The sequence below is a fragment of the Rhinolophus sinicus genome, chromosome 3 (assembly GCF_057876585.1).
Source record: "Rhinolophus sinicus isolate RSI-liver-muscle chromosome 3, RSI-T2T, whole genome shotgun sequence".
In the NCBI taxonomy this organism is placed as follows: domain Eukaryota; kingdom Metazoa; phylum Chordata; class Mammalia; order Chiroptera; family Rhinolophidae; genus Rhinolophus; species Rhinolophus sinicus.
Genome location: NC_142503.1, coordinates 11716799 through 11731215, shown reverse-complemented (window position 1 = coordinate 11731215; position 14417 = coordinate 11716799).

The following is a 14417-nucleotide window of genomic DNA, read 5'->3' as shown; positions in this document are numbered from 1 at the left end:
TGGCAATTCAGCACCGACAGTGAGCTGAACTTATGAGCAAGTCTGTGTTCTCTGATGAGCCACAAAACCATAAAACAGCAAACAAAGCACAGAGACCCCGTAATGTAGCCCCCCTACTGGCTCTCAGAACATCTCACTGATAAATCGCTCCATTTGGCAGCAAACGTGGAAAGAGGGCAAGAAGGTGATCTTCGCGCATAAAAATCTATGTATAGTCAAAGTGTCATGATTCATGTGGCCACACGACCAAATGGTCTTGTATTTGAGCTTTCTCTATAATGGGAAAAATATGAAAAGGGCAGAAATATATTTTCCTCTCCAATTTGATTAGACCTATATTGTTACTTTTCTTAAACGCACATAAGCCGTAACAGCTAAAGTGGATATTGTAATAAAATTTCCATAGTATGCCTTTTTGTCTACAAAATTATATAAAAATGTGTCTGATCCTTTTGTTGGGACCATTTGCAAGTCTGGGGGCAATTACACAGAGTGTATTGGAGTCACCCGCACACACCTCCTAATGGCAGCTTGGCTGAGAGCCAAGCTCTAAGTCGAGCCTCAGGGAATTCAAATTTAAAAGTCAGCTATTTTAGAGGTAGTGATTCAGTTTGGAGAAGAGATCGCCTTTCGTGATTTATTACAGGGCTTTCAGTACATTTAAAAGATGAACTACTGGAGTTGCATTTTGAGGGAGCAGTATTGTATAAAATGAGATACGTCTGACCTGGGAGTTACCAGACAGGAGGGACTTGAGTAGAGCTTGCATTATGCGGAAAGTACATAGTTTTTCTTAGAAATCGATCTTCACACACCCCAGAATCTGCAAAAATGAGCTACATCTTCAACCCCCCCATATCTATCTTATGACTGATGGGTCTGCTATGGCCAAGTATTTTTAAGTGACGGCAAAGATATTAATTCCCTCAGTGAAGAGTAATCATTTACTATTAAGACTAAACTTACGATTTAAAACATTCATCTTACTGGTGCTTATAATCTATGAGGAAGCTATACTTGCTCTTAAAGAGAACTCGAAACCTTCATCCTCTATGTAACCCAGGAGAATTTTCACAAAGACTTATGATCTTAGGAATTCTCACTGGCCTCTGATGTCTTTTGTCTCAACTGGAGATACATGAATGAATCAGTAAATATTTCCAAAATATTTATGTTTTTTAATACTCAATTCAGATTTTAAGAAAAATAAGAGCTATAGTTATATTTAAAATAAAGTCACTTAGAAAAAATACTGTTTCTATAAAAAATAACTCTATCTAGACATGTATTTTCCTTACCAATATATGTGGTAGGAAAAACCAACACCGTGAACTTCAAGTCCATTTCCCACTAGTGTCTTCATTTTTATATTTTATTGCATTCCACAGTGGTTTTGCAACCAGTTATATCAAGAGTTTCCAAGAGGAATGTAAACAAGGCCATTGCAGTGACTCGAGCTAAAACACACGAATACGACTGGGAAAATAATCTCAATGGAGCTATCCCAAGATGAATGGCTGTGCTACATTCCAAATCTCTGCCAAGTTCCTTCTGGCAAGCATGTCAAGGACGGAAATCTACCTACCAGAAAGGAACTCAAAGGGCTCTTCTACCTTTAGGAAAACACCAATTCCATCCTCATAATAAACTTGTAGGTAGTGTAATTATCATCTTGTGTCTATACATAATGAAACAACATTTTGTGATATAAGCAAAGATTTTTTTTTCTGGGCTCTGCGGCCTCATAGTCCTGACCCCGCAACTCAGGTGTGATACTCTCCTTTCTTGCCTTGAGAAAGGGACAACTCAAAAGGACACAAGGGACCACTTCACTCATTTATTCAACAATTATTTTTTTCAACCAATATTTATTGAGCACCATCTATGTGAAAACTCTGTCCTAAGTGCTGAAAATAATCTTTACCTTCATAAACCTTTATATTCTAGTGAGAAGTCAATGCGTAAATTTTTTTTTAAAAGGACCAGCTGATGAAAATGCTGTGGAGAACAATAAAGCCAGATAATGGGATAATAGGAAGGACAGAAGAGCAGGAGGAAGGCTGATAGCCTCAGCTTTTGAGTCTCAAAAGCCTAGAAGCAGACTTAAAAGTAAACTTAGAAGCAGTATTCAGACAGAGGCAATTTTTTCTGACCCCAAGGTAAGATGAAGTTTGCTCAGGTGAGAAGGAGGAGAATAAAGCTGTGGAGGCGACAAGGAGAATTGAAGCTGGTGGGTGCCTAAGAAGGACCACTAGGTCCAGCCCGCCTCACCTTCCTACCCCCAAAGAGGACACATAGGCTTAGAACTGAGACCCACTTCCTGGAAAGGCCCAGATAGGTCCTCGGAAAGCAGGAGGACCCCCAATTTGCCTGACAATGAGGGAGAAGCAGAAGAACAGGATAGTTATACAGACAGGAAGTAGGGCCACACAGCCGATCGGATTGAGAGCCAGAAGGCCCGGAAAAGTGTGATCTGAATAAACCAATGACAAAAAGCAGGTAAGAATGAGTGTCCCCAGCAAAGGGTGACGTACATTGATGATGGGGACAGCCAGACCCTTCTGACTCCCACTAGGGCGAGAAATGAAGATGGAGATTGCGTTCCACTACCAATGGCCAAAGTGTTAATCAATCATGCGTATGCAATGAAACTTGGCTTAAAACTGAATCAACAAAGCTAAGGAAGCTTCTGGGTTGGTGAATGAATCCACATGCCTGGAAGAGGATGCCTCCTGACTCCTTGGGGACAGAGGTTCCTGTACCTAGGACCTTTCTGAACCTTACCCTATGAACCTCTCCATCTGGCTATGTACAGTATCCTTCATAATACCTGTAATCCTTCCTGAGTTCTGTGAGTTGTTCTAGTAAGTTACTGAACCTGGGGAAGCATTGCAGAAACCCAGCCAGGCAGAAATACAAGTGGCCTGGAGACTCCATGTGTAGCTAGTATCTGACGTGGGGACAGTCTTATGGAATTGAGCCCTTAACCTGTGGGGCCCATGCTGACTCTGGATAGTTAGTGTCACAATTGAATTGAATTGTTGGACACATACTTGGTGTTGGAGAATTGGTTGCTGTTAGGGAAAAGATATATGAGGTCTGATCATTAAGTTCACAAAATCTGTTGCAATGATGTTGCTAACCTTTTTGTGATATCAGAGGGATTATCCATTATGAATTTGTACCAACTGGACAAAGCAGTTAACTAAGTTTACTATTTGGAAGCGCTGAAAAGGCTGCATGAAAAAGTTAGATGAAAACGACCTGAACTTTTCGCCAACAATTCATTGCTCCTGCATCACAACAATGCACCAGCTCACAGGGCACTGTCTGTGAGGGAGTTTTTAGTCAGTAAACAAATAACTGTATTGGAACACCCTCCTTACTCACCTGATTTGGCCCCCAATGACTTCTTTCTTTACCCGAAGATAAAGGAAATATTGAAAGGAACACATTTTGATGACATCTGGGACATCAACTTAGTTGTCTGACTTTTCATAAAAGTACATATCCCTATTCCAGCATTACTTTCCATCTCCACTGCTGCCATTCTAGTCCAATCTATCTTCTTCTCTCTCCTGGACTTCCCTCTGTAATAGGCTCCTCACTAGCCTTTTTGCTTCTTCGGTTGGTCCTACAAGAGAGTTAACACTCAACCAGCATTTAAAAACATAAATCACAGTATGTCACTCCTTACTTAAAATCCTCCTTTGGCTTCCTACACACTTAGAACAAAACCCAGTCACCTCCTTCTGGATTTCAAGGTCCTTTGTGATCTGGCCTCTGTTTACTTACTGAACCTTGTCACACACCACACCATCTTACTCATTAAGTCTTTTCCATGTGATCTGACCTTTCTGGTTTTCTGTTTATTAAATCCACCAATCTTTTTCTTGCCTTGAGGCTTTATACTTAATCCTTCCTTAGCCTGTCATGTTCAACCCTCTTCTAAACAGGCCAATCTGAGCTATTATTCAGAATTCTGCTCAGAGATGCCTTCCTGGAGTCCCCAAATGGGGTCGGAGATTCACCCTCACAACAGGCTGTTCTAATTCTCTGCATTCCTTATCAGCGTTTGATACATTTCATGTTCATTTGTTTATTGTCTGACTGCACCTACTAGAATGTTAGTTCCATGAGAAATGAGACCTGGTCTGTCTCATCCATCATTCCATCCCCAGTGTCCAAAACAGGGCCTGAACCAATTGGCCAACTGAGGAACATGTGAAGACCTGAGTGGTTGAAGAAAACCTTCCTCATCCAGAAGGGAAAAGACCAGGGGCTTCCAATGGCTGGGTTGATTGACCAGATAACAGCAGAGATCACAATTACTCTTTGCTAATTCTGTGCTATAGCATCTGATAGGTGATAGGAACTCATATTGGGAATAAAACTATTTCAAGGTTTTGCCTCATGAAAAGGGCTGTTGAGTAGAGCATCTGCAAATATAAACAACTTCTATAAAACCAAACAAGAAGGGCCAGCCTCAAACAAGGTCCCTGGCAGGTTTCCTTGCTCAGTGCAGGGCTTTCAACTGCTGTTCCCATGAAAACCATTACTCTTCAAGGCAGACAGTCTCCAGTCTCCTTGGGCACTAATTGCTCTGCTTGGTTAAGCAATGGAGGCAAACCACTCTCAACATGGCATTAGGGAAGGGGAGAGGGCGGGCCTGGCTTTTCAAAAGTACAATGTGTTCTGATTAAAAAAAAAAAAAAAAAAAAAAAAAAACACAGAAAATTATTTCAAAAGAGAAGAATGCTTCTATGTGGAAACAGACGCCTCCTCTGAGACCAAGCAGAGACTTTAACTCTCTGGTTCACCAGGAAGCCCAGAGTCCTGCAGCTCCAGCGGGAAACAGAATTATGACATTTCTTGAATCTGGCATCTGAAATGGTAAAGCCTTTTTCCCTAAACAGACGGACTTTGACTGCCATCCCCTGGGTCTGCTTGCTGTTTAAAAGCAAAGATACAACTCTGTATACTGGTATTCAAAAGTGTGGTTTCCATATAAACATGGCCAGCAGTTAATGCCAGTGATTAACTCTGCATGTTTTGTTCCTGCCCTAAATTAATCCATCTCACAGGGGACATCTCAAATTTCCACAGGGAAATCCATGTACAGTGTATAGTTAAAGCCCTTAAAATGGCCATAGCCTTTTATCCAGTAATACCACAACCAGAAATTCATTTTGAAAGGAAACAATAAGGAATGCCAAAAAGGATTTATTCTCAGCAGTGTTCAAAATCCTAAACCATTATAAATAACCAAAATGTCCATCAATAGGGAAATAGTAAAGAAAAATTATTAAATGTGCCTGTGATGGAATGTTATATAGTCGTTAAAAATTATTTTTATGGGAAACTTTAAAAAGCACACTTGTGCTTTAAAGAATTCCACGATGCTTCCAAAAGTTCACAGAAATACCAGTTAATCCCAAAGAATTTCCTCATATCCTTTCTTGTTCTTTCTTTTTTTTTCTTTTTTGAAATCAGAGATGTTCACACACCATGGTGTTAAAACAGAAGAAGTTGGTTGGAGAGAAGTGTAATCCTCACGTAAATCTATACACACACACACACACACACACACACACACACACACACACTCACACACATTCTCTGGTCCTTGGAAGAGAAGAAGTATGGCAGAGTCAGACTTCTGAATGTTTCTTCCTGCCATCTGCTGATTCTACACTTCAAGCTATTTCTTCAGCAGCTGCCAGACAGCTGTTTCAGCCTCCTGAGATAGGTACAGTGTAAAGAAATATAAAAAGAATAAAAACTCTATAGGGACTTCCACACAATCCAGACTCTAGGTAGAGTTATGCTATACAACAGTATGCATTATGCAGACAATCATATTAATTTCCTTAGATAGAGACCCATCTGGCTGGGTAAATGCTTAGGTAAGTCAGCTTGAAAGTTGTCCCTCTAGGGCTGATGTAAATTGCCTGCCTATGAAAAGGGAAGTTGGGGGTAGGGTGTCTGTTAGGAGCCATGTGAATAAAGGATTGGGAGAAGTCTGGAAGATGAAGGATTTCAAGAGAACAAAAATATCTCATCAATCTTGCCAAGAGCCATAAAGAAAGAGAGAGAGAGAGAGAGAGAGAGAGAGAGAGAGAGAGAGAGAGAGAGAGAAAGAAAGGGAGAAAAAGGAAGAAACCTGTTGTTCAAGCAAAGCTAAATTTACTAGACTTCCTGGAATAAAGAAGAGCAATACTTGACAGAGCTTAACAAGCATCTCAAAATGAGGAAATTGGGTAAACTTATGTATGGAGTTTTGAAGCCTGGGTATTTTCAAGGTGGGTCTTGCAAGGTGGGGAACTGGTTGGGACTGGCTGGAATTCATAACAAAATAGCTATGGATTGATGAGGGCAGTGAGCCCCAAAGCAAGGGGGTTCACAGTCTTGTGTTCCAAGAGGAAGTATTTTTCTAGAGAGAGAAGTTAAGAGTTCTGGTAATTTGCTTTGTTGGGTTTCATTGGATTGTTCTGAGTGATGTTTCCCATACAGACAGGAAAGTATACATGACCCCAGTTAACACAGGGACAAGACAATATGTTTGGTCCAAGTATTGTTTGACACAGAGACGAGGAATGATATTACTTTCAGTCCTTAGAGGAATTTAATGTGATTACTGGCTATGTAATTGACCCCCTCTCCTGCTATCTTCCTGGAAATCTTTGGTAAAATCTACTTTGCTCACTAAGGTTTTGTGAAGCACTTTCTTTGGTGGCTATAAGGATATGTGGTGCCCTGTTTCCAGGTTGGTGTAGTTACTAGAGGTTGCCTTTAGAACCCTTCCTTTTGTGCAGAGGTAGACTGTGTCTTCTGTCACCCTAGGTCCCATGCCTAACACAATACTCAGCACACATAGTACATAAATGAGTACAAGAGAGGAAAACCTAAAAGGATGAGCTAAGCATAGTGTAAGTGATTCAAGTGGGACAGACAGGTGGCTCAGCTGGTTAGAGCGCGAGCTCTGGGCAACAGGGCTGCGGGTTCAATTCCCACATGGGCCAGAGAGCTGAGCCTTCCGCAACTAGAATGAAGTCAATGAGCTGCCACTCAACTCTTGGGTGGCCAGATGGCTCAGCTGGTTGGAGCGCAAGCTCTCAACCACAAGGTTGCTGGTTCGACTCCTTGACTCCCGCAAGGGATGGTGGGCTGCGCTTCCTGCAACTAAGAACTGACAACTGGACCTGGAGCTGAGCTGTGCCCTCCACAACTAAGATTGAAAGGACAACGACTTGACTTGGAAAAAAGTCCTGGAAGTACACACTGTTCCCCATCCTGCTCCCCTTCCCCAATAAAATCCTAAATAAACAAATAAATGATACAAGCAAGAAGAATGCAAAGGAAGTAATACTTGCTGGGTGTCAGAGTAGTGAGAAAGGACTACAGGAACTTAAATCACAGTAGATAGAGTTAAAGATGCAGAAGAAAGACAGTGAGGTAAGAATAAGCAGGGTTTGTCCCTGTAGCCGTAGGACCGTTCTAACGTGAGTGAAGAGGTTCTGCTAAGAGATAGGAATGCTTGGAGAATGAAGATAGACCCAGGGGCTTTGGAGATCAGACAAATGGACATAAACGGAGAGTTTTTTAATAGCAATCGCAAGATGCGGAAATTATTTTAAGAAAGCAAATCTAGCTATATATTCAGCTTGGAATAACAAAGAAAGAGGAAAAAGCCAATTAGAAGGTAAATAGACCTTGGATATGGACATTCACAAAGGTTGTGGAAAAGGGAATCGAGATACAAGACATGAACCATAGGCCAATGGAAGCAGACCAAATCTGAGCTATCAGACATAAAGTAGAGGCAAAGAGAACTGCAAATTCCCAAGCCTCTTGATTGGGAAAATAATGATGCCTTTGAGAATGACGAACATGAGACAAAATGGGAAAGAGGGAAGGATATGTATAATTTGGGGCAGGTTGGGTTTTTTCAACCATGGAGCTATCTAAGTTGTACCTATGGGAAACAATTAGAAATGTGGGGGTGATGTTTTGGCAAAATGACAGAAGAAGAGAGATTAGAACAACCAATACATCTCTAGTGCATCCCACAGACGAGGTACTGTGTTATATGGTCACAAGTGAGAGCTCTGCCAGGCTTGCGATGGCAGGAAGAGCAGGTAGGCAGAGTCCTCTCCCAGGAGAAAAACTGGTCCTGCCCAACATGCAAAGTGTGAAGGATGTATGAAAGCATCTTTATCCTTTTCCCAAGGGCACCGTCAGTCTCTGGAGAGGGACTCACATGGGCCTCAGGAAATGTTCCTGGGGTCCATCTCACTCCTACTCTTTCTCCCCTCCTGCTCTGGTCAAGACCGCCAGTGTGTCCCCAACACTTGCCCCAGGCTGGGCCTCTGGCCCTGTGTCCCTAATTCCATCCTGGAGAACATCTCCTCTGCGTTGGGGTCCCATCTGCATCTCACAGGAGTAGAGGTCTTCCAGATTCTTCAGCATGAGGCAGCTACAGCACAAGCAAAAACCATTCTCTGGCTAATTTTGAATGATTCTCAGCATATTTCCACGCTGTATTATGATTTAAACATATCCTCTTCTTCATAAAGGGTGAGAGGAAAGATAAGGGAGAGTACAAAAGTTGGCACTAGAAATTTTGTTTTCCCATGGGTGAAAAAATTATTCCCTAAAATAAGTTTATTTTGGTGCTAAGGTCTTTCTTAGGAGACTCTTAAATTTCATTCTGTAAAGATGAAAGCTCTTGAGCAAGTTAGAGCGGGAGAGAGAGACAAATCAGCAGAGTAGGGGAAGAAAAACTGGTCAGGGAAAGGTAATGTCAGAAAGCAAGATGTTGGAGGGGTAAATTCAGCAGAAACGCTGGGAAATAATGGCGAGCTTGACAATGACAGAGACAGTGACCTTGAAAAGAGGGGTGTCAGTACAAAGAGGTTGATATGCTGTGCTTGGTTCAAATCACCTCAAAAGCCTCTCTACTAAGCCTATACTTCCTGGACCTAGCTTGCCTTATTTCTTATAAATAATCATCTGTCAGAATCCCCAAATTTTATTGGTTAACTCAAGACAACAGAAGAACACTTCATATGAGTAATAAAACTGAGGGTTTGGTGGAACTTGTGATAATTTGTAAAACCACATATTTTAGCACACGCAGAAAATTCACTTTCAAGAAATATTTGTCGTTGGTGTTCCACTCTGTCACCCAGTGGAGTCAGGTTGAGTTTCCTAAGGCTGCATTTTTGTGTCTGCATTTCTGGAGTAGAACTAAGAAAGAATTCCACACCCAGTGCCTTCTCAAACAGATCTACTGGTGGCAATTTGGAGAAGCCCCCCTCAGTTAGTCCATCCCTGAGCACCCAGGCTATTCTCTATCTTAGCATCCTTTATCAGAAAACTAAGCCGTATCTCTCGGCTAATGTTTGTTTTTATACTAAGGTCAGGTTATGGCATTCTTTTTTCAAGGTACTGAAAAGCCATGCAGGAATCCTTACCACATGCTTTGAACTTCTCCCATCTAACATGGCAACTGTTCCCAACGCCCCTGTCTGTTGATGCTTCTGTTTGCAGAGGGACCCATGTAACTTGCAGTTCATCATGACTTTAGGCATTGCCATTGGGTTAGTCTATTGTTGCAACTAGAAACTCAACTCTAAGGAATAGCTGGCAATTAATACTCTCAAGGTTCAGTCCCACGGCCAAACAAATTAACTTTGTCAAATGATGCTGCCTAGTTTAATAAATCCTACATTTAATCCAACTTGCAAAATTTTTTCCAAATCATTAGTCATTCCCAGTGAAATAGCTGTTAGCTGTTTAGTCTATACAAATAGGTCCACAGCATATAGACACTGATTTTTAACATATACTTTCCAACTTTAATAAGCAAATGGATGAGTCAAACAGAAACAATATTAGTGTGGGTATTATTAGAGTAGTCCAGAGAAACAGAACCAGTAGGAGATATACATATATGTATGAATGTGTGTTTCCGGGGTGGGTTTTTTTTTTCCCCCCAGAAACTTATTTCAAGGAATTGGCCTACGTAAGTGTGGAGGCTGCCGAGTCTGACATCCATAGGGCAAGCGACAGCTGGAAACTCAAGCAAGATTTTCTTTCTTTTTTCCTTCCTTCCTTCCTTCCTTCCTTCCTTCCTTCCTTCCTTCCTTCCTTCCATCTTTCCTTCCTTTCTGTCTTAATGAATACACCCAGAATATCAGAAAGCTATGACCTAAAATCACATATTCTTTTCCACTCCCAGATTTCCATTCTCATCTTTATGCTCTGTTAGCTTAAGTTGAGGGACGGTATTAGAACTTGCTGTGTGAAACAGACAATTCTATTTACATATGTTGAATTTATGTAAGCACAAAATGAATTATATCACTGAATGTCTCTCATGTGACTATTCCCAAAGAGAGTTTGTTTGCAATTTTTAAGGCAAAAAAAACAATTGGCTTCTCCTGAAATATTAGCATCCTTCCTTTGTAAACAATTCAAATCACATAACTGATTCTGCTCTTTTTTTGCTTTGGCAACTGGAAAGGTCAGAGGTATGCTTATAATTATATTATATTATAATATAATATAATATAATATAATATAATATAATATAATATAATATAATAATATAATAATGACTCTTATTTTCCCCAACCCTGCTATCTCATCTCTACTCTTCAGTTTTAGTTTTTCAAAATGTTTAATTTTTATAGTACTTCTTTTTTGTTGCTGATACTCTTGAGAACCACTTCAAATCTTTTGTGCAGCAAACCTCAGTTTTTGCTCTTAAGGCCGTCAACTGATTGGATGAGACCCACCCACATTATCAAGGGTAATCTCCTTTACTTAAAGTCAATTGACCGTAGATATCAACCACATCTACAAAATACTTTCACAGCAACCCCTAGGTCAGTGTCTGATGAAATAACTGCTACTATAGCCTAGCCAAGTTGACACATGAAACTGTCACAACGTGACAATCCTTATGGGTCCATAATATCATTAGGGTTCCAATATCAGCAAAGACTCGATTACGATGAGAGAGAATGTTACCAAAGCATGGGAGGCATGGCCTTCTGCTTTGCAAGAGAAGATCATCTAGTGATAGATGCTGACAAATCATGGGAAATTGTATAAATATGCATGTGGTATAACCACACAAGCCATGGAAAGACACCCTGTAAAGCCAAAACCCAATGCTGGTTAATTCATTAATTTTAGTCCATTAATATACTTTTATGTCAAAGGCCTTGATCATTTTTTTCAAGCAAATGCTACACATTAATGAAAGGCAATAATTATGTTAGCTGAAAAAAATCTCAAATTCTACAGATTTTAATTTTATCTAAGATAGGTAATCGTTTTCTGTTGTCAAAGTATAAGATTATTTTTTTAAGTTGACAGCACTATATAAATTAATTATGAAGCAAATTCTGATTCAACTTACTGAATACATTTCCCTAATAGTTTCACCACATAAAAGTGCTATAATTAAGGAAATGAAAGAAAAATGAACTATAAGGAAGTTACTAGAATCATTAGAATCACTTTTATTCTAGCTGCCATGTTTCTTTTACATCCTAGTTTCACTTCTTTTTTATTCCCTCACATTTAAAAAAAAGAAATTTAGGAAACTAGAACTATCAAAATCAAATCTCTTGTTTTGAGCTTTGCGATGGTTAATCTTACGTGTCAACTTGGCTAGGCTGTGGTGCTGAGCTGTTTGGTCAAACAGCAGTCTAGATGTAGTTGTGAAGGTGTTTGTGGATGTGTTTAACATTTAAATCATAGGCTTTGAGTAAATCACATTGCCCTCCATAATGGAATGGGTCAGATCCAATCATTTGGAGGTTTCTCATAAAAGAAGAAATTCTCCTCACAACTGGGACATAGAAATCCTGCCTCCTTTTGGTCTGCTACCTACTGGAATTCAGATTCAAGATTACACCATCAAATCTCATCTGTGGGGCCTACCAGCCTGCCCTACAGTTGGACTTGCCAGACCCCAGAACCATGTAAGCCAATTTCAGTCAGTTGACCAATCAATCAATTGATAAACAGATGCTAGATAGATAAATAAATGTATGTATGTACATGTAGGTATGTATATATGTGTGTGTGTGTGTGTGTGTGTATAAAGATATATAGATACATACACTGTTTCTATGAACTAATACAAAGCTTCTTCCTTAAATTTCTCAACTATTGTAACAAAAAGTCTTCGTTTATATACCTTTTTTTTTTACCATAGATTAATAATTTATTTCAGTGGTATGAGGTGCCTTAAGTTTTGGCCTGAGAGATTTGAAATGTATATTTATTTTACTTTGTTTTGCCTCTCCAGGAACGCACATATCTGCTCATTCACAGACTGTGGTTGGCAAGACTGGATACACACTTTCTCCTTCCAAACACTGCTTTATTACTGCTTGGGGCTTGTGAGGTCATGGATGCTGGCCAGTTCAAGGGGATACCAGGTGTGCAACACAAAACCGCATGCCCACGCCTGGAAGGAGAAGAGTTTGCCGTGGTGTAACTAGAAAACCAAAACAATATGGTAACTTGGGGATGATTCTATTATCACACTTTCTTAGTGTCCTCTCCTTGGAGCCATTCGGTCAGTTGCATCTGCCTAATTAGCAATCTGAGAATTGTCATGGTTAAGGAACAGAGGAAAAGCATGGCAGACACTTAATGATATGAACACTAGTCTCTTCTGAGACTGCTTTATCGATAAGGTTTTACTGAAATGGCTGAGATTTGCCCTGTTGCTAAGGCAACCTGCCTACAGGAATAACCGATCTATACATCATTCCAGCAAGTGGTCCTTGCAATTTAATAAAGGGAAAAATAAATGTAGCTACAGACCCACATCAGAGAGAAGAAAGAAAAATGACATACAAAAGGGGACAAGATAATGTTTGGGGGTGGTAGGTATTGGGTTCCAAGACTTGAGTCCAACATGTTATTTTCCGAGAAGAAAGGCAACTCTACGGGGGATACAAAAGACACAGATCTTACATGATCTTTTCCCCCTTCCCTGCCCATTCTGATCTTATTTCTTACCACTTTCCTGGCTCACGCCTCTCCAGCTTCATTGGACTTCCTGCCATTCCTCAAACATGCCATGCTAGCTCCTCCCTCAGCTCCGCGCGTGCTGTTCTAACCGCCTGAAAACCTCCTTCCCTAGACATGTGCGTGGCTCCCTCACTCCTGTACCCTCCAGGTTCTCTTATCAGCGTCCTTCCCTGACCACCACGTATGAAACAGCCTCTCCTTGCCCCACCATTGTCCTTCTCCAGCATTTGAACCCGTTTTATTTTTCTTTATAGCAATTATCACCACATAATAGGAAATATGCATTTATTTCTTTATTCCCAGCCTCCCCTGCTAGGACATAAGCTCCTTTGGAACAGATTATGAGTGTCTTGCCCCCTGCTCTGTCATCCACATCTGGAAGAATATTTTGTTCCTTGAACAACAAATTAATATTTCTTGATAAATGAAGTTATGTTCCCAATCTTTAAAAATCCAGAAAGGATGATAAAATGAAGACAAAGAAGACAAGTATGTAATGTTAATATGATAGAAGATAATGAGACAAAACCAAACCCAAAGGTAGTTGCAGTGAGGTACAGTGTGGGTTAGAAGAAGAAGAAACAAAAAAGTGTTATTGGAAACATGAGACATCAGCCACAACCAGAGAAATCTTTCTAAAGCAGCACTTGCATCATTCCACCCCTCGGCCTGATACTGTCCACTAGACTGTCCCTTAGGTTGAATGCACGGGGACTAGAAGTCTGGAAACTACACCTCTAACAGGGTTCCAGCGAGGTTCTGCCAACAGGAGGCTCTCACATGAGATTAGAGCGTGGACGAGGGGTAGGAACCTTTCTTCTCCAGACTGTAGTAGGGACTGCCGGCTCCTATGGTACGTGCAACACACCTGGGCTAAGGTGAAGCCACAGACCGCCACAGTCTCCTGGGCGGCAGCTTGGGGCAGATGTGTTCAGGGCTGCAGGGCTGGCAACAGCTCGCTATAGTTACTGAGTTCTGAAAACACCGCTTGTTTTTCCACTCCCCAACCTTTCCAACAATTTTTCAATCTATTAAATATTCTCTGCTGGAAATAGCTTAAGTGGTTTTCGTTTTCTTAATTGAATCAAGTTGATAACCTGCTACTTCTTAGCATATTAGTTCTAGCCTTCTCTAATTCATAATCTCAATAAAATATAAGTTTAATTGATATTCATATTCTTTAATTCATATTCTAAGTTCTAAAGTTTATCTGGTGGGGAAGAAGGCTGCATCATAACCACACTCAGGAAAGCCATTCAAATGTCTAGCCACTATTCATCTGTTCTTTGCTGAACTCCTAATTTATGGATGGCATAGTCTGTACCCCACAATTTTGCACTAGATTTCACACATTG